At 37.2% G+C, this 26348-nt stretch overlaps 1 pseudogene; it reads right to left on the bottom strand.

The window, feature by feature from the left end:
• Nucleotides 1–24695: 24695 nt before the first annotated feature.
• Nucleotides 24696–25379, bottom strand: LOC125345831 (annotated as a pseudogene).
• Between the last annotated feature and the right edge of the window lie 969 nt (nucleotides 25380–26348).

Raw genomic sequence — 26348 nt, 5'->3', positions numbered from 1 at the left:
CTAGTAGAATGTCCTAAATTCTAGGATCTTTGATGAATTCATCATACTTCACTCTGTATAGTGGGTTTAGGCTCCCTTTTCTGCCAACTGCTTTCTGGGCTGGTGGAGGAAAAGCCTTAAGTGTTGTGGCACACTGATTTAAAACCAGCTTAAGCTTTGCTATCTTTCCTCTTGGGCCTGTTCTACTTTTATTCTCTGGCGCAGGGCAGGGTGTGGGCAATTGTTGAGTGACACTTTTATTTCACTTAATTACTAATCCAAATGTGTCTACTCCTATATTCTTGGAATAAAAATGAGATGCTATTTTTGGTCCATAAAATGTAGAATTCTTTTTTTTAATACAGAGAAGATATGGACAGAACCAATTCTGAAACACTTTCATATGTTTTCATAAGGCAAAGCCACATTGCAGAAGAACCTCTGTAGATTAAAGGTAATAACTCAATATTAATATATTGGTTTCATGTATTGTGATGAAAATTCCTATGTGGAGTAAGATTAAGAAAGATTTTAGGAGAGCTCAGAATCCTGTTCTCTCCTGAGAAGGTAATGAAGGCCTGCAAGAGAAGTTGTGAGATCAGAATGATGCTACAGTGTAACATGGAAATAGTGGAACAGGTTTATTTTTTTTAATTTTTATTATCAAACTGATGTACAGAGAGGTTACAGTTTCATATGTGAGGCATTGGATACATTTCTTGTACTGTTTGTTACCTCCTCCCTCATTCCCCCTCCCCCTCCCCTTTTCCCTTCCCCCCTCCCCATGTTCATTTACGCCAAACAGTGTTGCAAGTATTGCTTTTGTAGTCGTTTATCCTTTTTACCCTGTGTCTCTCGATTTTGGTATTCCCTTTCAGTTTCCTAGTTCTAATAACAGTATACACGGTTTCCAGTGTACTCAGATAAGATACAGAGATAGTGCAGGTTATACCACAGGAAGGGGATAAAAGAAGATCATCAATAATAGAAGCTACGGTTACACATAGCATGTTGAAAGTAGTTACATCAATGATATAACAATCGTTTCCATAACATGGAGTTCATTTCACTTAGCATCATCTTATGTGTTCATAAGGGTGTAGCTATTGGGCTCTTGTGATCCTCTGCTGTGACTTGCCTAAACCTGTGCTAATTATTCCCTATGAGGGAGACCATAGAGTCCATGTTTCTTTGGGTCTGGCTCACTTCACTTAGTATATTTTTTTCCAAGTCCTTCCATTTCCTTATGAATGGGACAATGTCATTCTTTCTGATAGAGGCATAAAATTCTATTGTATATATGTAAGTGGAACAGGTTTTTGAGGGGAGAATCTACCTAGATGGTCTTCAGATAGAATCTCTAGTTGCTCAGAATCTATGCAAGGTACGTACAGAATCCGAAAATGCTTACAGATCAAAGGGAGGAAATTTAAACATCTGAAAGAGAGGTTTACAATAGATCCAGTACCATTCTACCACCCATTAAACAGATGAACATTAGAAATAGTAATGGTTAGTGAGGAAATGAGGAATTATGTCGTACTGTCAATGGAAGTCTGTCTCTGTATGTATATTCTGAGGATTGTATCCAGTAGTCCTTGGAGAAACTAGATCATATACACAGAGATCCAATATTCCGATTCTTGGTTATATACCGTATAGACTCACTTGCACAAGATTATAAGACAGCATATGGGAGTCATTTTTTGCATGCTTTATTTGGGATGACAAAATTGGAAGCGATCAAGATGTACAACATTGGGGGAATAGATTAACAAGTTGTGAGTTATATACATGCAGTAGAATTCTTCCACACACTACTCCTAACAAAGTGTCTACATATACATAAGACACGGGTAGATCTTAAATGAAATCAATGAAATGTGGAATGAAAAAAAGCAAAAGTATTCTATAGCATGATTATACATATAAGTTAAACACAGAGTTTTTAAACTCCTACTTCCTGCAAAGAGAACAGGAAATGCCTTACTTTCTTTTTCTATTTTCCCCCTACTTTTACTCTGTTATACTAAAATAAATCCTTGCTAAAACTTAATAAAATGTTAAACACATAACAACATAACATTCCCTATTTCTCAAAGATGTAAAATACATGTATTAGAGTTTTCCAGGGGGGTGGGGAATTAATAAGCTATAGGTATATATTGATACATGAGAGGGGGTTTAATGAGAAAATGGGCTCATACTATTATGGGATTCTGAGAAGTTCCATAGTGGGCCTTCTGCAAGCTGGAATCCTGGCAAGACAGAAGCATGTCTCTCTCTGAGACTGAAGGGCTCAGAATCAGGGAAGCCACTGGTGTAGGCAGCCCTCAGCCAAAGCCTGAGAAACTGGAGGGGGTCTGGGGGAGACTGATACAAATCCCTGGATACAAAGGCTGGATAGCTTTGAGTTCTGATGTCCAAGGGCAAGAGAAGTGTGTCCCAACTTGGGAGAGAGAGAGAGAGAGAGAGAGAGAGAGAGAGAGAGAGAGAGAGAGAGAGAGAGAGAGAGAGAGAGACAGACACAGAGACACAGAGACCAGAGACACAGAGACACAGAGACACAGAGAGAGAGACACAGAGACAGAGACAGAGAGACAGAGAGAGACAGAGAGGGAGAGAGAGAGAGAGAGAACTTTGCATCTCCACTGCTTTCTTTGTTCTTTCTAGACCCCTCAGCTGATTAGATGGTGTCTACATTACAGATCCTTCTTAGTCAGTTGCCTGATTCAAATGACTGTCTCTTCTGAAAACATTCTCATACATATGCTAAGAAATAATGGCTTACCTGCTATCTGACTATCTTTTAATTCAGTCAATTTGGTGCTCACAATTAACCAGCAAAATACCCAAATACACTTAAGTTTTATAAATATTAGGGTGGATGAATATAGCAAGGGAATGAGTGAGAATTAAAGGGAAGAAATCCAGTGAATAAGATGTGACATAGGGCTTGTGAAATTAAATGATGAGGTACTGTGAGCTATGAAGTATAATTATAACTGGATTCTGAATCTTAGGTTAAAAATAAAGTAAACTACATTTTGTACATCTGAATCCAGGTGAGTGCATAAAGTGTTATATTTGTGAGGATTACTTTCAGAAGAGCCTTTACTTTGTAAGGCAATCCATGCAGGAAATTACTAGTTTATGTGAGTATGCTATTCATCCATAGGACATAAACAGATGATTTCAGAGCAAGGATGGAATTTAGTAAATTACTTGTTATGTAGTCCTCCAGTGCCCTGAAAGATGAAACATTTACCCCCTGAGATTAATTTTTCACTGACTGATCAAACTCAATGTACTGTTTATGTTCTCTGTAACAGGAATTTTAAAGTACATAAATTTTTAAGCAAGATTCTGATATCCAAAAAGATACATTACTTTGATCTAAAGTAATTTGAAGTTCAACTGGGTGAAATACTCCTACTATTTAAGATACTTATTTATAAAATATGGATCTACTTAATCAGATTTGTAGTACGAAGCTGGAATGTTCCTGGTGACTAAAGATGGAAGTTTGATGTTCTGAAATATTACCCTTCACAGTCTTTATTAGCTATATGTTAATTGGTCACTGTAGCTTCTAGTCTCAATCTTCTCATCTACAAAATGACTGAACTAGTTTATCTTTGTATCCAAACTCTACAGTGCTATCATTTTGTGATAACAAAACTAAAAATGCGGATGAGAATGCCACTAAATAGAAAGTCCTCCCATTTTGTTTAGCATCTTATGTGTTCATATGGGCATAGCTATTGGGCTATTGTGATCTTCTGCTATGACTAACCTAAACATGTACTAATTATTCCCTATGAGGGAAACCATAGCATCGTGTTTCTTTGGGTCTGGCTTACTTCACTTAGCATGATTTTTTCCCAAGTCCTTCCATTTCCTCACAAATGGGGCAGTGCCATTCTTTCTGATAGAGGCATAGAATTTCATTGTGTATATGTACCACATTTTCCTGATCCACTCGTCTACTGAGGGGCATCTGGGTTGGCTTCATATTTTAGCAATGACAAATTGTGCTGTGATGAACATAGTTGTGCTGGTGGCTTTAGTGTGATCTTGCTTGTAATCTTTTGAGTAGATGCTCAAAAGTGGGTCTGCTGGGTCATAGGAGAGCTCTATGTTTAGTCTTCTGAGGAACCTCCATACTGCTTTCCAGAGTGATTGTTAGAACTAGGGAAGAGAAAGGGAATACCAAAATTGAGAGACAAAGGATAAAAAGACAAACCATTCCAAAAGCAATACTTATAAAACCATTTGGTGTAAACAAATACACAACTCATTGGGGGAGGGGGAGACAGCAGGGAGAGGGAGAAGTGGGAGGGGGAAATGAGGAGGAGGTAACAAGTTGGATAAGAAATGTACTCACTGCCTTACATATACTGTAAGCCCTCTGTACTTCACTTTGACAATAAAGAAAAAAAAAGAAAAAATTTACAGCAAAATAAAGTAAAATATAATAAAAGCAGAGGTCAATTTGAAGCCCCAGTCTGTAATGACTGCAGGGAAGTAAAGGTTAAAAAAGGCTGAGAGCCTAGCTGGAGAAGCCAAAGCTACTAATTGGTTCTAATGATCTGAATGCAAATTAATAAATCTGTGTTAAAACTTTAAAAAAAGAAAGTCCTCCAAGTGTTCACAGTGTCAGGGGCAGTTGAAAAAACTAACTCCAAAGCTACAGGTGAGTCGATTTCTATTTCTACACCCCATTTTATTTGAGGCATCCTGTTGTTTTCAGAATCAGAACTTTTTCTTTTAGTCCAAAGTACAAAAATATCTAGTTGTAATCATTCTTGAGATAGAATTTGAGATGTGGTTTTATATACTGGTACTTTTGTATAATCTCATCATTATGGACTATGATTCTGAAAAATGTTAGAAGGAAAATTATTATACTGTGTTTTTTTGTGCTTCTACTACAAAGATATTTCAGATAGTATGTAAAGTAGTCCCATGGCATAGTAATAATAATAGCTAATATTTTACACCAGTGGCATAGACACTCCATGAAGTACCTTCCAAACACTAACTGAATCTATTTTCACGATTTCATGAAATAGTCACTGTTACCTCCTATGATAGAGCTGGAGAATGAAGCATGGAAATATGAGGACTTGAACTCAGACTATGTCAAGAGTTCATTATTTCAGTCACTATGTCTACTATCATTAAATAGATAGTAAAGATTCAATTTACATAAAAAATTTGATATTATGCTATAAAATTTCCTGAACTATATGATTTGAATTGTTTTCCCATACTCTCATGGATGGTTAGCTATTAGAGAAGATAATGAGAAAAGAAGCCATTCACTTAACTTTCTTTCTTTTATTCCTTCATCCTTAATTCTATTCCTTCCTTTAAGTTCTCACAGTGTTAGTGGAATCTAATGTTTATTCATCTGTTTAGTGTATGTTTTCTATTTTACATTTATTAACTTATCCTTCCTCATATGAGGTGTGCATGGTTATTAACCTAATCCCACAGATGAGGAGGTTGAGGCTTCCAAATATTTTGTATTTCTTCATGGTTAGATGCATAACAAATATCCCATCTTCTAGCATCTTCTAGGACCAGAGCTTGTTAGCTCAAGGCAGGATTGTTGCTAAGGACGCTTAGGTTTGTGGGCCTTGGTTTATCTATCCTTACAGAAATAGAGTTGTTAAGATGTCTTTCAATGTTACAACTAGTTCTGATTCTTAGAATCCATTATTCACATGACTCTTAGCTCCCTACTTGTTGCTGATGAAAGTATAATTTCAAACCATGCTTAAAAATTGTGCTTTTTTTCCATCTTGTTGCCTTTGGCAAACAACAAATCCTGAGCACATTAAGTGGTAATATAAAATAATACATAGAAAAGACTTCCATACTATTGGTTCTATTTTAAATCAAGAATTGTTATGATTTATATTATGTAGGCTTTTACATTTATTTATTTTTATATAGGCTTTAAAAAATATTTTCAGAGTGTTTTGAACAATTAATCTGTTTCATTACCTGTAATTTAAAGTGATGTTTCAGTATGAGTTCTTTCCAATTATCCAATAGTGGGCTGCAAACCAGATGATCTAGAAAGCATCATTCATATGAAGCTATACAGTATTAGTAGCTATGTTTTTAATGTAATTTACATTCTTATCTGTAGTATTTCAAATTATGTCTTCTTACAAACATTGACTTCGTCATCTGAATACTATCCCAGCCATGCTTCTCTGATCAGAGCTGTGATCCTGGGGACATTGGTACCAAGCAAGGGCCAGTCTGTTATTGTGTAGATACAGAGGGATGCACCCAGGACTCTCCAGTAGTCTTTTAATTTATGTTTTCCTTATTGTTAAGTTAAAAAACTTTTCTTCATATAGTTGAGCAAATGGGCTTCAATTTAAATGTGTATTTATGTGTATAGTTCTCCCTTCCATCATGCTCTACTCCATTTATTCCCTCCTGACCTCAAGTTTACTAGTTCAGTTTTCATGTATGCACCTTGAGAATGCTGGCTGAACTCACCAGTCATTCATCTTTCCATTTGTCTGCTGAACAGTCTTCTTAATGGAACCAAATTTACTTCCTTTCTATGTATTTTTTCCCTTTAATTTTGAGAATTTTTTTTGCTTTCTGAGATTAAAGTATTTTAAAAATAGTATTTTCTTTAAAAATACTTTTATGCTCAGGAGAAGAATTGTTGTGTTAAACCACTTTTACTGGTATTCAAAGCTTTAAAATATTTTCTAAAAACAGACCCCAAATTTCTCATACCTTTGAAGCAAACTTTCTAGCAAACTGTCAGGAGAAAGACTGAGGTGGAAGGGTGACTGTGACCTAATTGCCTGGGAATGTGTCTTTGCTCTTGAAAAGAAATGGAGAGGTGAGTGAGGAAGTAGGGGGTGTGTGACCATGTGACTCAGGATGTCTTGTTTATATTTCCTTATCATGAATCCTCTTGCTAAAAGTAAAGTGTTGGTAAAGTGGCTTTAGTCTGCCAGAGAGACTTTTGGACTTGGTCCAGAGCTAGATGAAGTATTATCAGTAATACATTCTTTTACCATGTATAGTACTGGCTAGTTCTAGAGAGAGCCAGACATTATAGCCTGTTAAACAGGGCATCTCATATTTAGGCTGAAGAGAGCATACTCTGCCTAGCTCTCATCTGAAAGTTACCCACCAAATGTGGCTTTCTGTGGCAGTCCAAGGGACAGTTATCAAAATGTTTTGTAGGACAGATTTAAGTTGCATTAGCTTGAAAGACATCCTCTAGCTCTTCAACTCTCTTTTGTGAGGGGAAAGGAGTTAGAAAAAAAGATTTACATTTTATTTTTTGTTCCGGGGCAAGACCATAAGGTATTCAAAAATCACACATCTAAATTATTTAGACAATTGAATGTGTTCAAGCATGGCTACAAGGGAAACCTTGATGAAGAATGGAACAATTTCAGGAAAGGTAAGATAATGGATGATTAAGGCAAGAAGAAATAGCTGGTAGAAGTGACAGCATCAAGGAGCTCACAAGCTTATAACACTTAATAAGCTCACAATGTACACAGCATACTCATAGAAAGTCTACAGGTCGTATGAGAAAAGACATAAGATTCTAAAATATACTTTAAAACATCAGGTGTTCTATGCTTTGAATTTATATAGTGCTTATCTCTAAGCAATTTAAGAGTTCATTTAGAATTCAGATTAGTTGTTAGAAGGCCAAATTGATTAGGAAGCAAAACTGTTTAGAGATGAAAATGCTAGGATATGATATGGAGTCTTTGCATAATTTTCTAAAATCACTTTGTTTGGAATGTGTTAAAATGAGAAGAAATGAACTGTTTTCTACTGTCAGAGTACTCTTATTACTTCACTTCTGACAGCAGATGTGTGGGTTTCTCATGCTGAGCAATTTCCCACTGCCAGCTGGGTGTCCTGCAATTTAATTCCGTTTTGACACTAAGTACAGTTGGCATACAGGTTAAGAGTCTAGTCCCACAACCCTCCCCACTACTTCATGCAATGTTGTTGACCTGTGCTTAAATAAGAGGTTCTAACATCCCTGTCCATGAGTTTGAACATTTTTCACAGTTGTTCACAGAACTCAATAAAGTATTTTACTTACTCATTTTCATGAAGGATACAATTCAGGAACAGCTGGATGGAACAGATGCGTAGGGCAATCTATGAGGATATAGAACTTACTAGCTCTCTCCAGGAACATGATCTACCCAGTGCTCAGCCATCTAGAATCAAACCCTGTCCTTGGGAGTTTTATGGGGCTTTCATTAGTAGCCATGGTTAATGAAACCATTGGCCGTCAGTAATGAGCTGAAGCTGTAGCTCTTTCCCTTGACAGTAGGACTGAAAGTTCCAACTCTCTAATCATGATTTTGGTCTCCCTAGCAACCAGTCCAATTCTGAGGATGTCCAGAAACCTCCAACCATCAATCATTTCATTAGCCTACTAAGGAGACTTACCACAGCAGAGATCCCAAAGGTTTTAGAAACTATAAACCAAGATGCTAGGGAAAAATTTACAATATGTATATATTTTTTTATTGCATTAGAATTCTATACTCCACGACCCAAGTGCTTTTCAGCTCTCCCTCTCCCGTGGAAGATGTGATATGCCTTGTTGGCCACCATCAGAAGTTAGCACATACCACCTGAGCAATTTTATTTGGTTTGTGATACTAAAATGTGTACTCTGAAATGATATAATCTCATTGAGTTCCATTTCACGTTTCCCACTGCATTTCCCTAATTGGATGCCTCTAAAGATGACATAATTGGGGAGAAAGACCACGGATTGCCTCCAAAGTGAGTCTTTCAGTTAAAGATCATAGCAACAAAATTTTCCTCTCACCTTATGTTGGTCATTAATAAAAAAATAGTAATACATCAGTTATATTTAATGTTGAGATAGTGTGATTTGGAGGTGTATAAAGAGGGAAGAGATTGAACAGTATGCTGCTAGTCCTTTTGCTTTTTTTGTTTGAGCTCAGAGCCTTGAACTTGCTAGGTAAGTACTCTGCCATTTGAGCCAATTCCCCCAGGTCTTTTGCTTCAGTTTATTTTTCAGACAGGACCAGGATATCACACACACACACACACACACACACACACACACACACACACACACACACACAGAGTTATTGTAAAGGTGATGTACAGAAGGCTTATAGTTACGTAAGTCCGGTAGTGGGTGTCACCTCTTCCCTCTTTCTCTCCCAGCTTTTCCCTCCTGTCCCCACCCACAAATTGTATAGTTCATTTCCAACATAATGTCTAGTGAGTATCACTGCTGCATTTCTTCACCCGTTGTTCATTTCTGTACACCATTTCTGTGCTCTCCATTACTTTCCCTCAAACATAAACTTACAAACTAGACAAAAGGTAAAGAAAACAAAAACAGAAACAAAGAAAAAAAGGTTCTTGTTTTCATTTCTTGGAGCTCATTTTGGTAAATAATAATTTATAAGATCATATGGATATAGCTGTTGAGCCTTTTATACCATTTTTTTTCCTGAGGTTGGTTTCAGACCTCAATTCTCTGACCTTTACCTTCCATCTAACTGGGGCTATAGGCAAGTATCTGGCTATCCTTATGTTTTTTAAAATTAGTTTTTTTTTTTGCCTGTCCTGGGGCTTGAACTCAGGGCTGGAGCACTGTCCCTGTCTTCTTTTTTATTTATTTTTTGTTCAAGGCTAGCACTCTACCACTTGAGCCACAGTGCCACTTCTAGCTTTTTCCATATATGTGGTGGTCAAAGCCAGGGCTTCATGTATATGAAACAAGCACTCTACCACTAGGCCATATTCCCAGCCCCTAGTTTGTCTTTTTTTTTTTTTTTTTTTTTTTTTTTTACAAATAGGGTCTTGATCTTTTTGCACAGGTTTGTCTTAGACTATGATCCTTTTATCTCCACCTCATGAGTATCTGGAACCATAGACATGTACCACCAGGCCCGGTTTACTTTTGTGATAGAATATCTCTAACTTTTGTATTGGTTTCAAATAGTGATTCTCCTATATCCTGATTTCAATAGCTGGGGTCACACACATGTATCAACCACCGTGCCTAGCTTGAAATAGTATGATTTTTGACTAAGGTTAAAACTCTCAGACAGTTTTAGTGTACATTTCTTAACTACTTTCTTTGCCTCTACTGCATTCCTTCATTGAAGAAAAGGCACGATTAGGATGCCTTTCTTTACTTACAGCCATCCTTGTGGATTTCATGACCTCAACAATTGGGTACCTGGAATCCTTACTTTCTCCTTTGGCCTCTTGAAGCTCAGCCTCTAACAAGATTGAGATGATTCCTTTGAAGCCTTGAAAACCTTATACTCCTTTTAGACAAGCAGTAATGGCTCCTATTCCTGGCATGATATTATGTTAAGAATCCCAGTTCATTTCACTTGACATTTTCTGAAGATACCTTCAACCTTGAAAAAATTAGATCTTTCCTACAGAGGCAAAGCAGTTAAACCTGAAAAGCATGTAATTGCACCTGCCTCTACCCAGAACATTTGGATATGCTGTGGGCAGTCAGTAGGTCTACAAGCCTGTGATCAAGGATTGCTCACTGTCAACCTTTGGGGGTTAATGGAGCTGAACTTGTCAAGAGTGTTCTTCCTGTATTCAGTGGGATTACTAGGAGTCCAGACAGGAGGAAATTGCAAACAGGAAGCAGGTATGCATTTATTTTTAAAAGAGTCAACTCTAGCCTGCACATACAGGGCCAGGTGTAGTATTTCTTAGTGAAATACTTGGCTTCAAGCAAAGTTGATATTGCAAATCTTGGTGATGTCTTTCAAGAATTTCTGAGCTTGTGGGGAGGAAGAAATTATTTGTTCTTCTTTTAAAGTTAGTCTTTATCGTTGAAGAACAAGTCAGAAATTTATTATCAGCATGGAGCTGTTGATGGATCACTGAGGATGAACCTAAATGGAGTTCCCAAGTCTTGGTTATTTCTGGCGATCATTCTAATTCTGTTTCTTTGAAGCATAAAAAATGCTGGCAAATGAATGTGTTGCCTCTATTTGCCCTTTAGTGGAGTTAGATCTTAACCCAAAGAAATGAATCTTACAGTAGGAATTTCAGCCACTGTGAGAGACTAGAGTGGATGAAGTTTTGAGGTGAGGGGGCTTTACAAAATGCTCAAATCCATCTCAATGAATGGGAAGCTATTAGTGACTAAAGTTACTTCTGGGAGCCTGTCTACAATGGATTCCACAGAATTCCATGGAGAAGAATGAATTCAGTTATGGTACTTCTACACAAGGGGCTGAAATGTAGTTTCTATGAAACAAGAAAACTCTTTAAGTGCTGCTAGGGAATAAATGGCAAGATATATCAAGTGAAAAGTGTGGAGTGTATAACAGTATTCATGAAATGCTACCATTGCTTGAGGATAGATTATATATCCTTATAATGGGGTTGCAATCCTGTAAGTTGTACGTGTATTCCTGGCATTGATTTCTATCCACAAATTTGTGAAACAAAGATCATTTTACTTCAATAATTTTTTTAAAAAGAAGGACCTAGCAAAAATACTCAAGCTCCAATGAAGGCTGTGTACCTCCATTTGAATTCCAATGTCTGAATGACCAATGGTAAATAATCCCTGTTCCATGGAAGCTCACAAAGACATGTGGCTTTCTGGAAAGGAAGGACAAATGGTCCTTGTGTGTGCCTTGACTGTGACCCCTCTACTTCAGGTTTCTTGTAGTTGCTGGGATCATAGGCACAACCCAGTGCCCAGCTTTTCTCCATGGAGATTTTTCTACTTTGGATGACCTAAAACTCTGATTCTCTCAATTTCAGCCTTTTAATAGCTTGACAGGAAGGAGCCACTGTACCAGCTATGGGTTTGAGGGGTCTTGGGAACTTTTATGCCTGGGCTGGCCTTGAACTGGGACCCGCTGGATCTGAAACTCCATAATAGTTATGATTATTGGTATGAACCAACAGTGTCTGTCTCAGTCTTACTTGTTTTGAAAAAGAATGCTTTTCTAATGATGAAGTTGTTTTTCACAAATTATAGGGAATAGAAGAAAATAAAAACCACTCATTTGTGTGATGATTTGGAACATTTTCATCCATTCTCAACTCTGCACTAGTAATTTATTTTTATAATGTAGAAATCATGTTATATAAAATTGTATATTTAAAATTCTATTTATTTTACTTATTACTAAATCAGAAATGTTCTTGTGTTATTAGATTTTGGGGGATGCATAGTTTCATTGCATGGTTCTATTATAACTTATTTAAATGAATTTTCTAGTGATGGCTCAAAATATCTTTGTCTTTCAGATAACTGCCTTTTCCTGGTGTGCCATCAAATTTATATTAGATGCCATGAAGATCATAGGCTTATTGTGGTAGTGAATTTTACATTAAGCTTAGATTAACTTTGGTGCCCTAGTTACTCAATCAAATGGTCCAGATGTTGCTGTGAAGGTATTCGTAGATGTTATCAACATTTAAAAACAATTAACTGTAAGTAAAGGAAAAATTACTGTGGATAGTATGGTTGGGCCTTCTATAATCAGCTGAAGGCCCTCAGAACAAAAACTATGGTTTCCAAAGAGAAGGAAATATGGTTCAAGACTGTAACAGAAATTCTGCCTAGGTTTACAGCCTCTCAGTTTACCCTAAAATTTCAAACTCATATCTGTAACATTTACCTGAATTTCCAGCCTGCAGTCTGTCTCACAGATAGGTCTTGCCAGCCTGCACAATTGCTACAGACAGTTCCTTGCACTATATCTCCTATTGGGCTTATTTCTCTGGAGAATCATGATTGGTACACCTGTGGGATTCTGAAAACACTTTTCTGTCACATAATTTACCTTGTCCACAAGAAATCTCACGTGATATTTTCCAAAAAATTAGTCGTAGGAAATATTTTCTTGCCATGAAGTTATTAGTGTGTTTCCTACTCTGATGATGAGACTCACTTCTTCATTCAGATGGAAAGAAGTTTGGATCTTTACTGCAGTGGCACTGTGTATAATGTTTTCTGAGATCACAATTTATGACTTCATTGAAAATTTCCTTTTTAGTTTTACTCTTATCTGTATGATGTCAAAATTCCTTGTGGAAAAGAATATGATATAAAGAGCTGAGTTGTACCTTCTGGTTTTCTTCCTTTAAGTTTAGCTCTGGTCGAACAAAAATTATATTTACTTCTTTCTTCTTCCTAAAGGATTCAGAAAAAACCATTAAATCAAATTTGTTCTTTTTTCCTGCACATATGTGAACATTCTATGTATTCTTCAGAAATGGCTTCTTGCTAAATTGTACCCAGGAGAGCCAACATTGGCTTATACCCTGAGAGAGATCATTAGACTTTAAAGTTTGCTGGAATTAGCTAGTGGATGAACCCATACATTAGAAAGCAGGATAATAGGTGGGCTTAACTGACTCAAGCTGTATGTGGCAGAAATCTTTGCTCAGGAATCGTCCTAGTATTACTCTCATTATTTAAACTGCTTTAATAATTTAAATAATAATAATTTAAATCTGCTTTAATATTGCCAATTGCTTGTTGATCTCAACATTATTGACATAAAAATCTGCCTCATTGTTGGCCATTGGCAATTTAGTGAGATTCATTTGACATACAATGCCAAGTCACCTCAAAGATATAACATTCTTTAACATGCAACAACAGCTCCCAAATCCAGTACCACAATGTGTTAACAAACAGGTAGGTACACTTTTTGCTTCCAGTGAACAGTTTTGATTTATAGTTACATTAAAATTACATAGAAAATACAAGAATCCAAGGTATAAGGCATGTGACAGAGACTACTTTACCTATCCAGGAATATTTTATCCTATCAGGAGGTGTAGAAGCTTGGTACATTTGGAATTCGAGAAGGGGAAGTAAACCAGGCAGCATTTAAAGAAAGAAATATGGAATAGACCTATCTCCAGTGACTAACAAATACCACGAGCACAGCACATCAGAGAACAGGACACTCTCATTTTCTTCTTCTGAGACTACAAAGTGGAGAGAAGTCTAATGTCTTTTGCAAAACTATTTCTGTATTTATTGTTCCTTCTCCCAAAGGGCAAACATAGTTTGAGTTCCAGAGTTTGAATTTAGCCTGAGAGTTTCTCTAAATACCACTTGTCTGATGTTTCTTTAATATGGAGATTAAACGCAAACATGAAATTAGCTTCTTTGGAACATTCACTTTGAACTTAGCTTTTCTGCTACCAAGGAGATGATCTTTTGAACTGATGCCTTGCCACATTGACAGTGTGTTCAGAGCTTGGATGTGGGCCAGCCTTGCTTAGCCCTTTTTCTTTATTTAGTTTGCTCAATATTATTGGCAGGTTGTTCCCCCTCCAAAAAACACACCCCATATGTTCTAAAGGATTTTCGACAACTTCAAGTAGGTTCAATATCTTTCATGGGAAGTTGTGCTAACTGGGCAAAAAGACTGAAGTGCCAATTATTATAGCAGCAGCTGAAGTTGAGTTGCTTTTGTTTCATTGGGCTTATAAGAGAATCCTGTACAAGTCAATATATAGGACTTGGATGTAACATTTGAAGTAAAATGTTCTGAGTAACTTCAGATTAAGTGGTGTGCCTTTTGTGAATGGCCTCAGAGAATCTTTTTAGGTTGTTAAAAATTTTCTAATTAGAATCTTCCCCTCTCAAGGCTAGTGCTCTATCACTTGAGCCATAGCTCCACTTCTGGCTTTTTGGTGGCTAATTGGAGATAAGCGTCTCATAGACTTTCTGTCTGAGCTCGCTTTGAACCACAATCCTCAGATGTTGGCCTCTGGAATGCTAGGATTATAGGCATGAAGTATTGGTGCCTGGCTCTAGTTTTGTAGCTTGTGATCAGCATTATCTTTGTTACTTTAAAAGAGAAAACTTAGGGGAGTGGAGCTGTGTGCTCAAGTGGTAAAGTGCTAGCCTTGAGCAAAATAATCTCAAGGACAGTGCCCAGACTCCGAGTTCAAGCCTCAGGACTGGCCAACAACAACAAAAAGGAGAATTTAATTTTATGGTGAGCTTGGATTTTTTCCCATATATTTAGGCAGGCATAAGACAGCAATAGAATTTGTACCATTTCCCCCCCTAACTGTTGTGAATTCAGGGTAATTGATTAATCTATCTATTTGCTGCCTTCATTGAAATGTAAAGACTGAAATGAGCAGGAGTTTTGTCATTATGATGGCATCACTCACTGATAAAAAAAATTACTTTCAAGAACCAGCCTGCCTCCCTCTCTCCTCCCCTCCCTTTCTTTCTTTAATTTATTTTACTTTTGGTGCTAAGTTTGACCTTAGACCTTTGCATTTGCTAGGTTAGCACTCTACCACTTGAATCATGCTCCCTAGCCCTTTGTTTATTTTAATTCTATTTTGATTAGGGTTTTGCATTTTGTCTAGGCTAGGCTGGATGTAAATCCTTCTATTTATGCTTCCTACATAGCTGGGATGACAGATGTACACTGCTATGCTCACCTTGTTATAACTTGTTAAGTTTTTTTCCTAGGCTGGCCTCAAGCCATGGTCCTCTCAATTGCTGCCTCTTGAGAAGCTGGGATTATAGGCATGAACCACTATGCCTGGTTCTTATTTTTATTTTTATCATATTTTTACAATATAGAAGTTTGTTTTTTATAAAAGCCTCGTAGAGATTTGGAACACCAACCATTAGACATAGGGAATATTCTTCCATTTACATGTCACAACTATATTCTTCTTATGATTTGGTTGTTAAGGAAAACCTTGTGAATTCCATAGGGTCTTTATACAATGCTTGTAGGGTGCCATATGTAACATGGCTAGTTACCTTTTACAGTAAACACATGGTACAATATTCTAAGCTTAATAAAGTAATGAGTTACCTGATTTTATATACTTTTCATCCCTAAATTGAAATGAAATAGGTCAGTATCATTAGGCTGCGAAAGAGGGCAAAAACCAATATACAAGTGGGTATAAAGTTGCAAACTATGGAAAAGTCCCTAGTTCATCAAGGGTAGAAGAAAAATGGAATGGCCAGCTGCAGAGAGAACATGTTCAGGTTGCTGCCTTATGAGAACTGTGAACAGGAAATAGATACCTGGGCTCACCACTAACCACTCAACTGTCTTATTTCAATGACCAGAATTTTAATGGTCTAAAGAAAAAAAAGTTTCACATTGGAATATTATTTTTCTTACCCTCTACCATGTAGAGGAAACAGGAAATTACTAAGAAAGCAATTGTAGAGATACTTTTATTAAAATTTATTTTTCTGTAGTTGGATTCATCTTCACAGTCTTTACTTATTTTTGAATTTCTATGCTATATTTTCTTGTTTTAGAAATACCTTGTAACTAATTGATTCATTTAGTAAATGCTGGATCAAGATACTCCTGGTTCTGAGGCTTGGACACTGAGCTATGCCTCCCACACTTTCTTATGCTGATTGAATTTGGCATAAGTCTTACATGCACCTGACCTGTGAATTTTCTCTTCTTTACCACAGGTGGGTTGACAGGTATTTGTTTCCATGTCCTGCTTTTCTGTTCAGACTGTTCAGACAGTCCTCCTTATCTTAGCCTTCCACGTAGTTATAAGGATAGGTGGGCGCACCATGCTTAGTTGTTGATTGAGAGAGGGGCTTGCCTGGAACCAATATTTCAGATTTTAGTTTCCAAATGGCTAGGGTTATAGATATGAGTGATGGGCACTTAAAGATAACATTTTAGGGCTTGTGTGCTGTTGTCTTTCAAGAATTGTTGTTTCACATTAGTAGCTACCATTTACTGAGTGTTTACTGTGGACTGGACATACTGCAAATATAGAATCAGAGAGTTTAGGTGAAATATGAGAGGTCACACAATGACTGAAGGCAAAGCTGGGTTGTGTCCAGGTAGAGGTCTCTACTTGGCTCCATATTCTGTACTCATTCTCAGCGTTGTGCTCTCTACCAGTTTTTGTTGTAATTATTTTCTATCACTTTCCTTCAATGTTGCAGGCCAGGCATTAATGTTGAAAGCAACCAGACATTTCCATCTTGCCTTCCTTGAGCATTCTCTTTGTCTGACAGGCCTATCTGCTTGTTTTGGGGGTTCCTAAGAAGGTTGATAACCAGAGAACTCTTGAAGCCCCTGGTGTATTTCTAGTCTCTGCCTTTTGACTTCGCAGTAGGATCTGGAAGGAGTGACATTGCCATGGAGTTATCTGTGTTCACAGGAGAATTCTGGAGTCTTCTGTCCTTCATCCTTTCCTTCACTTGCTGATGCAGTCTTCTTGGAACTTTCGAGCCTCCCAGAGCAATCCTGCTTAGTTGGTTTCCAGAAACATACCAGATGAAGTGAGCTGGAGTTTGGAATTTCATAGTAGAGACAGGAGAAGAGATAAATATTCCTCTTTTACCTATGACAGTGAGCAAAAAGCGTGTCCTCAAGTGGAAAAGGGAATAGGAAAGAAAACTCTACCGGCTGGGTAGAGATCTACTACCTACCCTCTTTGTTCTTATTCCAAGGATATATTAAATTGGGACATAATTTTGCAAAAGTAAGAAAGAAAAATTCTTGACAATATGGCTGACATGCGCTCTGAAATCTGGAAAACTTATAGCAAAGTTGATTCTTATGATGTAGTGCCTTTCCTATTGGTTTGGATAGAAGCATTTAACAGTAAGAGTCAACAAAAGGTAAATTCTTAATGACATATATTATAATATTATGTAATGAAGTACATTATAATACTATAATAGTTCCTCCTCCCTCACTGTTTTCCTTTTTTTCTTCCTCTTCTTTCCTTTGAAATTAAGAATCTACTATATATTAGTCTGATGGTAACGAAAGAGGTAAAGATAAATAAGATATAGATATTACAATATGCTAATAATCTCTGCTTCTTATTATGTTCTGATTAATATAGTACTAAGGGAAACAGTACCTAAGATAAACTATTGAAGTTAAATTCTCAATCTTTTATTTGTAACCAGGCATTTACATGGACAATTGTCCCGTGGTAAATCGCATTCTTCAACAAATAATTATCATTTCCTACTATAATATCAAACATTTCTTAAGAGCAGTTGGGATGAATACATAGAGAAAGTAATTTGTACTGGATTTCCACCTAACAAAGTTGCATTAGGAATATTTGAACACAGAATGTCAGGAGTAAAACAGAGACTTCTGAGAGTTAGGAAGGGTGACATTATGAGGGAAACAGCAGTAGTAAGAATAGCTAACCTTACATAATAGCTACTATGTGCCAAGCATTACTATACATTTTCAATCAGTTCTGACTCCAGTATTCCTCCTAACATTGTGTAAGTGGAATACTGTTGTCGTCTTACAACACAAGGAAAGTGAAGATCAGAGAGTTAATTTGCTCAGAGCCACATAGTAAGAGGGAGTCAATTTGGAATTAAAATCCATACAATCTAGCTTCTGAATATATGCTTTGTGTCAACCTTGCTATAAACAAAGTCAAGAGAGGGAACAGCTGTGCAGTAGCAAATAGCAAAGGCTCCTTCATTTGATGCAAGGTAAAGGTCGGTGTGGAGGGACTGTGGGAAACAAATTGGAAAGGCAATTGGGGGCCATATTGTAAAAGGTCCCAGGAGGATATGAGTCTGAATTTCCTTTGGCAGATAAGGGGGAGCTATTGAGGGTTTTTAAGCAGTGGAGTGCTGTGATTTGAGCTGTGCTGCAGAATGTTCATGCTGAAACACTGGAAAATGAGGGAACATGAGGCAGGGAGAGAAGTTAGGGGCTGACTGTGACAGTTATGTGGAAAGAGGCTCACTTGACAGTAGTGAGAGTTATTAAAAAGAAGAGGGTGTACAGAGCCTGAGAACTTATTAGACTACGAACTTGAGATAACCTTTGACCTTCGACAGGCAGTGGTCACAAAGGGTTAAGTGAATGTGCCTGCTATGGAAATTTCTTGGGCATTAACATTTTCCACTTTTCTCCAGTTGTATCAAATGCCCTTGTGATGGGAGAAAAAGAACAAACATCAAAAGTACCTTTTAACTTCACAATTCTTTCTAAATTTCTTTAAACTTATAGGCTATACTGCTGATTTGCAGACTTCAAAGTACACAGAAGGATCAGGGTCAGATTGAAAAATTATTTCTTACAGTGTGATAAAATATGCATGGGAATCCTATGAACTGCCACTGAAATTATTTATGTGCTAATGTAACTTTGTCACATTAATTGCAGTTTAGTGCTTTTGTGCCCCATTAGTGGTTTTGTAATGGTATGTTTTGATAAATAATTTTTTCTTACTGTGCTCTACCAGTTATAGGTATTGCTTATTGATTTAAAAATATTTTTTGGAGGATTTATGATGAGAAAAAAACCTAGGGTGTGTTCCAGTGGATAATTGCTGGCCTTTTGTATCTAACTTGCTGTTGGCTTAAAATTTTCTTTTAAACTTTATTACTTATGAGAATAGTATATGAATCTATATACATGGATAACATGTTTTCACACTGTGGTTTTAAAATTCTTTTTCAAATGTGATAGCTCCTCTTTTTCCTTCAATTTTGAGGAATGGAAATAAGAAGAGAACTGAGACGAGAGGTTTGGATAAAAAAAAACACAACACAACAAAAAAACCCCAAACAAACCCCAAACTCATTAGGTTTTCCTATTCTTGCTGGATTCCTTATTGTAACAAATCAGAATCTTTATTTTTTATTAAAATGTTGTTCTTGTTCAAATCAATGGAAATGTGCCTTTTGTGGTACCGAACATTGTTCTGTAGTTTTTGGACATTGGTTATCTGCAGTTTTCCTTAGATCATTGTTTCTCTGATCTTAAGCAAGGCAGTGGGCTCGATTTAATTCTTTTTTTTTTTTTTGGCCAGTCCTGGGCCTTGGACTCAGGGCCTGAGCACTGTCCCTGGCTTCTTCCCGCTCAAGGCTAGCACTCTGCCACTTGAGCCACAGCGCCGCTTCTGGCCGTTTTCTGTATATGTGGTGCTGGGGAATCGAACCTAGGGCCTCGTGTATCCGAGGCAGGCACTCTTGCCACTAGGCTATATCCCCAGCCCCTCGATTTAATTCTTAGGTATGTGCACCTCTACAGTTATTAATGGTGTCCTTGAATTTTCCAGAGGATTAAGGAAGTTAGAGAAAAGATAAAAGAATCTTCCGAGGACTGCTGGAGATATACTATGTGTGGGAATCACTGGGGGACATTTTTAAAGGACAGAAGATAAACAATAGGACTAGAGTAGAGCCTGCAATTTTGTAATTCTAATCAGACCACACTGTGAACAGTCTGACCTAGGCCCCAGCCCTTATACATTCTACTTCCTAATTGTGTCACCTTGGGCAAGTCATTTAATAACTGCCTTTATTTCATTTTCTTAAGTTGCTGTACACCACAGGGAGTCTTAGAAGATTGAGAATCTGTATGAAAAAGCTTAGCTTATAAAAAATGCTTAATAATGTGATTGCTTAATAGCTACTGTTATTTACCATTTGAATTTCTAGGTAGAACATAATTTGAGACCTTGTTGAGAAGTCAAAATTGATACATGGTGATTGCATCTGACTTTAGAGCAAAAGTACTTGGTTGTAGTCCAGTTTCTCCCATGTATCACTGCAGAACAACAGACAGACCACACTGTCTCCTTTTGATGGATTTCATTAGCAGTTCTGGAGTCAGAACTGATTGAAAATGTATAGTAATGCTTGGCACATAGTAGCTATTATGTAAGGTTAGCTATTCTTACTACTGCTGTTTCCCTCATAATGTCACCCTTCCTAACTCTCAGAAGTCTCTGTTTTACTCCTGACATTCTGTGTTCAAATATTCCTAATGTAACTTTGTTAGGTGGAAATCCAGCACAAATTACTTTCTCTATGTTCTTCTATAACCATTCAATAGAACACATACTTCTGATGTAGGATAAACTATGTTCTCCTATTTCATTTCTTCTATCTTTATTTGCATGATTTAAATTTGACTTAGAATATCATTAATAACTTTCCATGCTGCCCATATGTTGTTTATTGTTTCAATAGAGTTATAGAGGTCTGTTGGGGCTATGCATCGAAGCTATTGACAGCTCTGAAGTATTGAAAGAAAGCTCAATCAGGACCAAGAGAAACTCCTATGTAGCTAAAAATGAAAATTACCCTAGGCTACTTTTTAAATTACAGATGAGACAATATGATTGTTTATAAAATCATTCAAAATGTTTCCCCAGTTATTTGGATAATGTGTAGAACTTGCCTCTCAAATTCAATCTCAGAGAAAAATCATTCCCAAACATTCCAACTTCAACTACTAGTGTGTTTTGAAAATTATATTAAGTTATTTAACATGGTAGAGGTATCAAATATAAGCAGTATCACCAAAGGGAAGAGATCTTTATTAAGGAAATAAATTGCAACCTAAACAGGCATTTAGAAAAAAAAACATCTATTATTGTACAGGATTTGTTAGTTAATGAAAACTTTTTTGTAGAAACATTATCAGCTGTAGGGTATGAACATGACTTTGTTGTAGTACACTGAAAATGAGAGATAGGTGAGTTGATTTTTATTAATATGGAAATATTCCTGTCTGTTTCCCAAAAGGTTTTGAAGTAGCTGGAAGCATTGTTAAAAATGCAGCAGTGATAAAGAAATGGCGAGGTGGCTATGTCCTACGCTGTCAATAAGAATGAAAATGTGTATTTTACTTTCTGAGAAGCTATTTGGCAACATTCTTTTTATGTCCAGATTTACTGATGTCTAATTGACAAATAAAAATTGTGGTTATTTATGATGTACAACATAAGGATTAGATAAAAAATATACCAAAAAAGAGAGGATGATTACCTACGGTAAGCTAATTAACACTTCTATCACCTCACATAGTAACCATTTTTGTGTGTGATGGGAATACTTAAGGTATTCTCTTAGCAAATTTCAAGCACTCAGTAATGCTACCAACTATAGTCAGGATGCTCTACATTCAATCCCCAGAACATATTCATCTGAGAACCTGAACTTTGCACCTTCTCCACTGTGTTTTCCTATTTCTCTTCCACTGCGGTCTCTAAAACTATTGTTTTATTCTTTGCTTCTATAAGTTATACTTTTTAGGATTCACAAATAAGAGAATCATAAAGTATTGGTCTTTTCTGGGTCTGTCTGATTTTACTTAACATAATATCTTCCAGGTTTATCTTATGTTATTGAAACTAGCAAGATTTTCATATGTATTCTATTTTACATTTTCTTTATCCACTCCTTCACTGATGAACACTTGGGTTATTTCCATAGTTGACTATATAATGAATAGTGCTGTAGTGGACACGAGAATGCAGATGTCTCTGGAGATACTTATTTGATTTTTTTTGGATAAATTGCAAGATGTATGACTTTAATTTATTGAGGAACCACTATACTTTTTTTTTTTTAAAAAATAAAACTCTTACCATTTCCTGTACACCCTTGCCAACATTTGTTATCATTTCTTTCTTTTTTTCTGAATAATTACTTATTTATTGTCAAAATGATATACAGGGGAGTTACAGTTTCATACGTAAGGCAGTGGGTACATATCTTGTACAATTTGTTACCTCCTCCCTCATTTCCCACCTCCTCCTCTCCTTTTCCCTCTCCCCCCATGAGTTGTTCAGTTGGTTTACACCAAATGGTTTTGTAAGTATTGCTTTTTGGAGCTTTATCCTTTGTCTCTTGATTTTGATATTCCCTGTCCCTTCCCTAGTTCTAATCATTTCTCTTTTTGATAATAAATGTGTGTGTGTGTGTGCGTGTGTGTGTGTGTGTGTGTGTATGTTGGTTGTGGGGCTTGAACTCTGGGCATGGGCACTGTCCCTGAGCTCTTTAGCTCAAGGCTAGTGCTCTACCACTTGACCCACAGCACCACTTCTGGTTTTCTGGTGGTTAATAGGTAATAAGAATTTCACAGACTTTCCTGCGCAGGCTCTCTTTGAACCATTATCCTCAGATCTTAGCCTCCTGAGTAGCTAGGATTACAGGCATGAGCCACCAGCACCCAGTGATAATAAGCATCGTAACAATTGGGAAGTGATAGCTCATGTTGTTTGATTTCTATTTCCATGATGATAAGTGATGCTGAAGACCTTTTTATACACCTGTTAGCCATTTCTTTGTCTTTGGAAAGACATCTATTCAGGTTCATTTTCCCATTTTAATTGGGTTATTTTTTTCCTTGCTAATGAGTTGTGTGAATTCCTCACATATGTTAGATCTAATTCCCATTCCATAGATCATCTTTTCACTCTGTTGTTTTCTTTGTTACAAGAAGCATTTTAGTTTGCTGTAAGATTTACAAAGTCTCACTTATTTAATTTGCCTTTATTTTCTTTATCTGTACCTTTTGAGTCATATACAGAAAAGCATTGTCCTAACCATAGTCCCTGATGTGGTTGTTACTGAGGACTATTGGCTAAGAAATAAATTAGTAGACTCAATTATGGTGAACCATTACTACAGAGCAGGATGCCTGACAAAATGTACCCAGATTTGGTTCTGTGCCTGTATTCTAAGTCCTTTGTGTTGTTAGTCAATTTCTACCTTCCTATCCGATGTCATTTTAACATCATATCTTGCTACATTTACTGAGTTTATGTATTAGTTCTAACAATATTTTTTCTTTTTATGGTGTATGAGTGTTCTTTCTAGTTTAGACTCCCTTCCCCTCACCCTCACTTTCTTTCCTTCCTTATTTATCCTGAATACTATTCTGAATAAAAACGGTGAAAGTAGGGATACCTTGCTTTGTGCCTGATTTTAGAGGAAAAGTTTTTATTCTTTTTTTTAAAGTTTTTATTCTTATATATGACTTTAACTATGTTGAAATAATGTTTCCTTCTAATCCTAGCTTGCTAAGTGTTTTTTTTTTAACATGGAAAGTGTTGAATTTTATCAAATGCTTTTTTTTTTGCATCAATTAAGATCATGTATCTCTCCCCCTTTGTTTTGATAATATGTTATACTTACTGACTAATTTTCTTGTGTCATACTATGCATTCATTGTAGGAGTAAATCATACTTGGTATATGAACATTTTAGTATGCTGTTGAATTCAGATCGTTAGTATTTTGTTTAGAATTTTTGCATCAATGTACCTGAGGGATATTGGTTTGAAGCTTTCATTTTTTTTAATGACTTTGGCTTTGGCATCAGGGTAATACTGGCTTCATCATATGGATAAGAAAATGTTTACTCCTGTTGTAGTCAGAATGGACTGTTCTGCCACTTAGGATATAACTCTACTCCTATTTTTGCTGTTTTCTTTGGAGGTGGTGTTTCATAGATTTTTCTGCCAAGTCTGGCTTTCTTTCTTCCCCCAAAATGAACTCATGAGCAATTTAATCAAAACATTGTACGTTTTTATTCATATGTAAAGAAAAAGTTCAAATATTTGTTTTATCTGTAGTATCTTTTATAACTAATAACTAAATGTCATGGAATAAGTTTCAAAGCATAAACATTTATCTCTGAATACATATACAGATGTATGAAACACACATATTGAGTATAGACAAATAAAAGTAGGAAAAATCTTTAATGCTTTTCTGATATACCTACTTCCATATTTAGTGACTGTTGTATTCATATTACACTGTACTAGGCTGTCTTGGAACTGTGATCCTCCAGATCCAAGTCTCTTGAGTAGCTAGGATTACAGATGAGAGCCTTGGCACCTGGCTGGGACTTTTTTTTTTTGGCTGCAAAACCTTTATTTCATTTGGTCCAAGGCTTGGGAAGGGCTCCGGGGTGGTTAGTTAGGAAGTTGCCCATGGCTAGAGGGAGAGGCTCAGGTGGAAACCCTGATGTCACGTGATGCACAGATGGCCCCCAAAGGCTGCTGGACTCCGAGGTCTTCTAGTCGTGCTTGAGGGTGAGACGTTCGAAGAGATACTCGCCCAGCCCAGCCTGAGGGGAAGCCAGCCTGCGGAGGTTGGTTAGGTGGTCACCCATCTTCTTGATGAGCTTCACCTCTTCATCCAGCAAATGTTTCTCTAGGAAGTCACAGAGATGGGGGTCGGTGCATGCAGAACCCAAGGCATGAAGATCCAAAATGGCTTGGTTCAGGTTCTTCTCCAGGTTCAGGGCGGCTTCCATGGCTTCCACGGTTTTACCCCACACTCATCTTCAGAAGGCTTCTGCACATCTTGGAACAGCGCGCGCTGGTTCTGAGTCTTCAGGAGGCGGTGGGTGCCCTAACTCTTCTCCTCCGCCAGCTCTCGGAAGCAGTGGCCCACGCCGTCCAGGGCCACATCGTCGCCATCGAAATAGTAGCCCAGAAAGAGATAGGTGTAGGAGGCCCTCAAATGCAAGTTGACCAGTCGGTTGACAGCAACCTTCACCTCGGTGGAATAATTCTGACGGATCTGGGAGGTCATGGCTAGTTGTCGATACACACACACACACACACACACACACACACACACACACACACACACACACACACACACACACACACAGTGTTGGTTGGTCCTGGAAGCAGGAGATGGACGAGAAGATAAGGGTCAGAGGTTGTGAGTGGAGAGGAGATCCGAAGGCACTGGTGGTGGCAAAGAGGAATCCCCGGGTCTGTTCTGTCCAAACACTGTTGAAGCAACACACAGATCCGCGGGACTGGCGCGTGCTGCTGGAGGTGGGACTTTTTTCTTTTTTCTTTAGTAGAAGCACTTATAAGTATAATTCTATTCCTTAGCCCTTCTTTCACCATGTCCCATAAGTTTTGGTTTGTTGTATTTTAATTTTCACTAATGTCTAGGAGTTATCTAATTTTGTAGTACTGTTTGGGATTTATTGGTTATCTAATGTTGTATTGTTTAATTTCCATAAATTTGTGAACTTTCCAGGTTTTGTTCTGTTATTGGTGTTTTAAGTATATCTGACTGTGTAGTCAGAAAGTGTACATTAAGGTATTTTCCCTTTAAACTTTTGTTGAGACTTCTTTGCGGTCTAATGCGATCTATTTTGGAAAATATCCCATTATATTTGAGAAGATGCTGAATTTCTCTGACCAAATACTTGACCTGAATAACTTAAAGGAGGAAGTATTGATTTCACTCGCTGTTTCAGAGGTTTGGTATGTGGTTTTTGGTCCCATGTACTTTGGGCAGAATATCATAGTGGTGGGAACCTGTGGTGGAAGAGATCCTTTAACTCATGGTGGACAGGAAGCAGAAAGAAAGGCAGTAACCAAGGACAGACCGCCATATGTGACTTCCTCCAGATAGGCCTCAAAGAGTTTCCATGACCTTCCAAAATATTTTTAAAAATAAATTTCATCAGCTAGGAACTGAACTCCCAATCAATGAGCCTTCTGAAGGGAATACTTCATATCTGTATCATAACCTTGTATATGATCTTG

The sequence above is a fragment of the Perognathus longimembris genome, chromosome 2, assembly GCF_023159225.1.
Source record: "Perognathus longimembris pacificus isolate PPM17 chromosome 2, ASM2315922v1, whole genome shotgun sequence".
Lineage (NCBI taxonomy): Eukaryota > Metazoa > Chordata > Mammalia > Rodentia > Heteromyidae > Perognathus > Perognathus longimembris.
The sequence above is the reverse complement of the archived record's forward strand: the minus strand, read 5'-3'. Positions and strand labels throughout refer to the sequence as shown.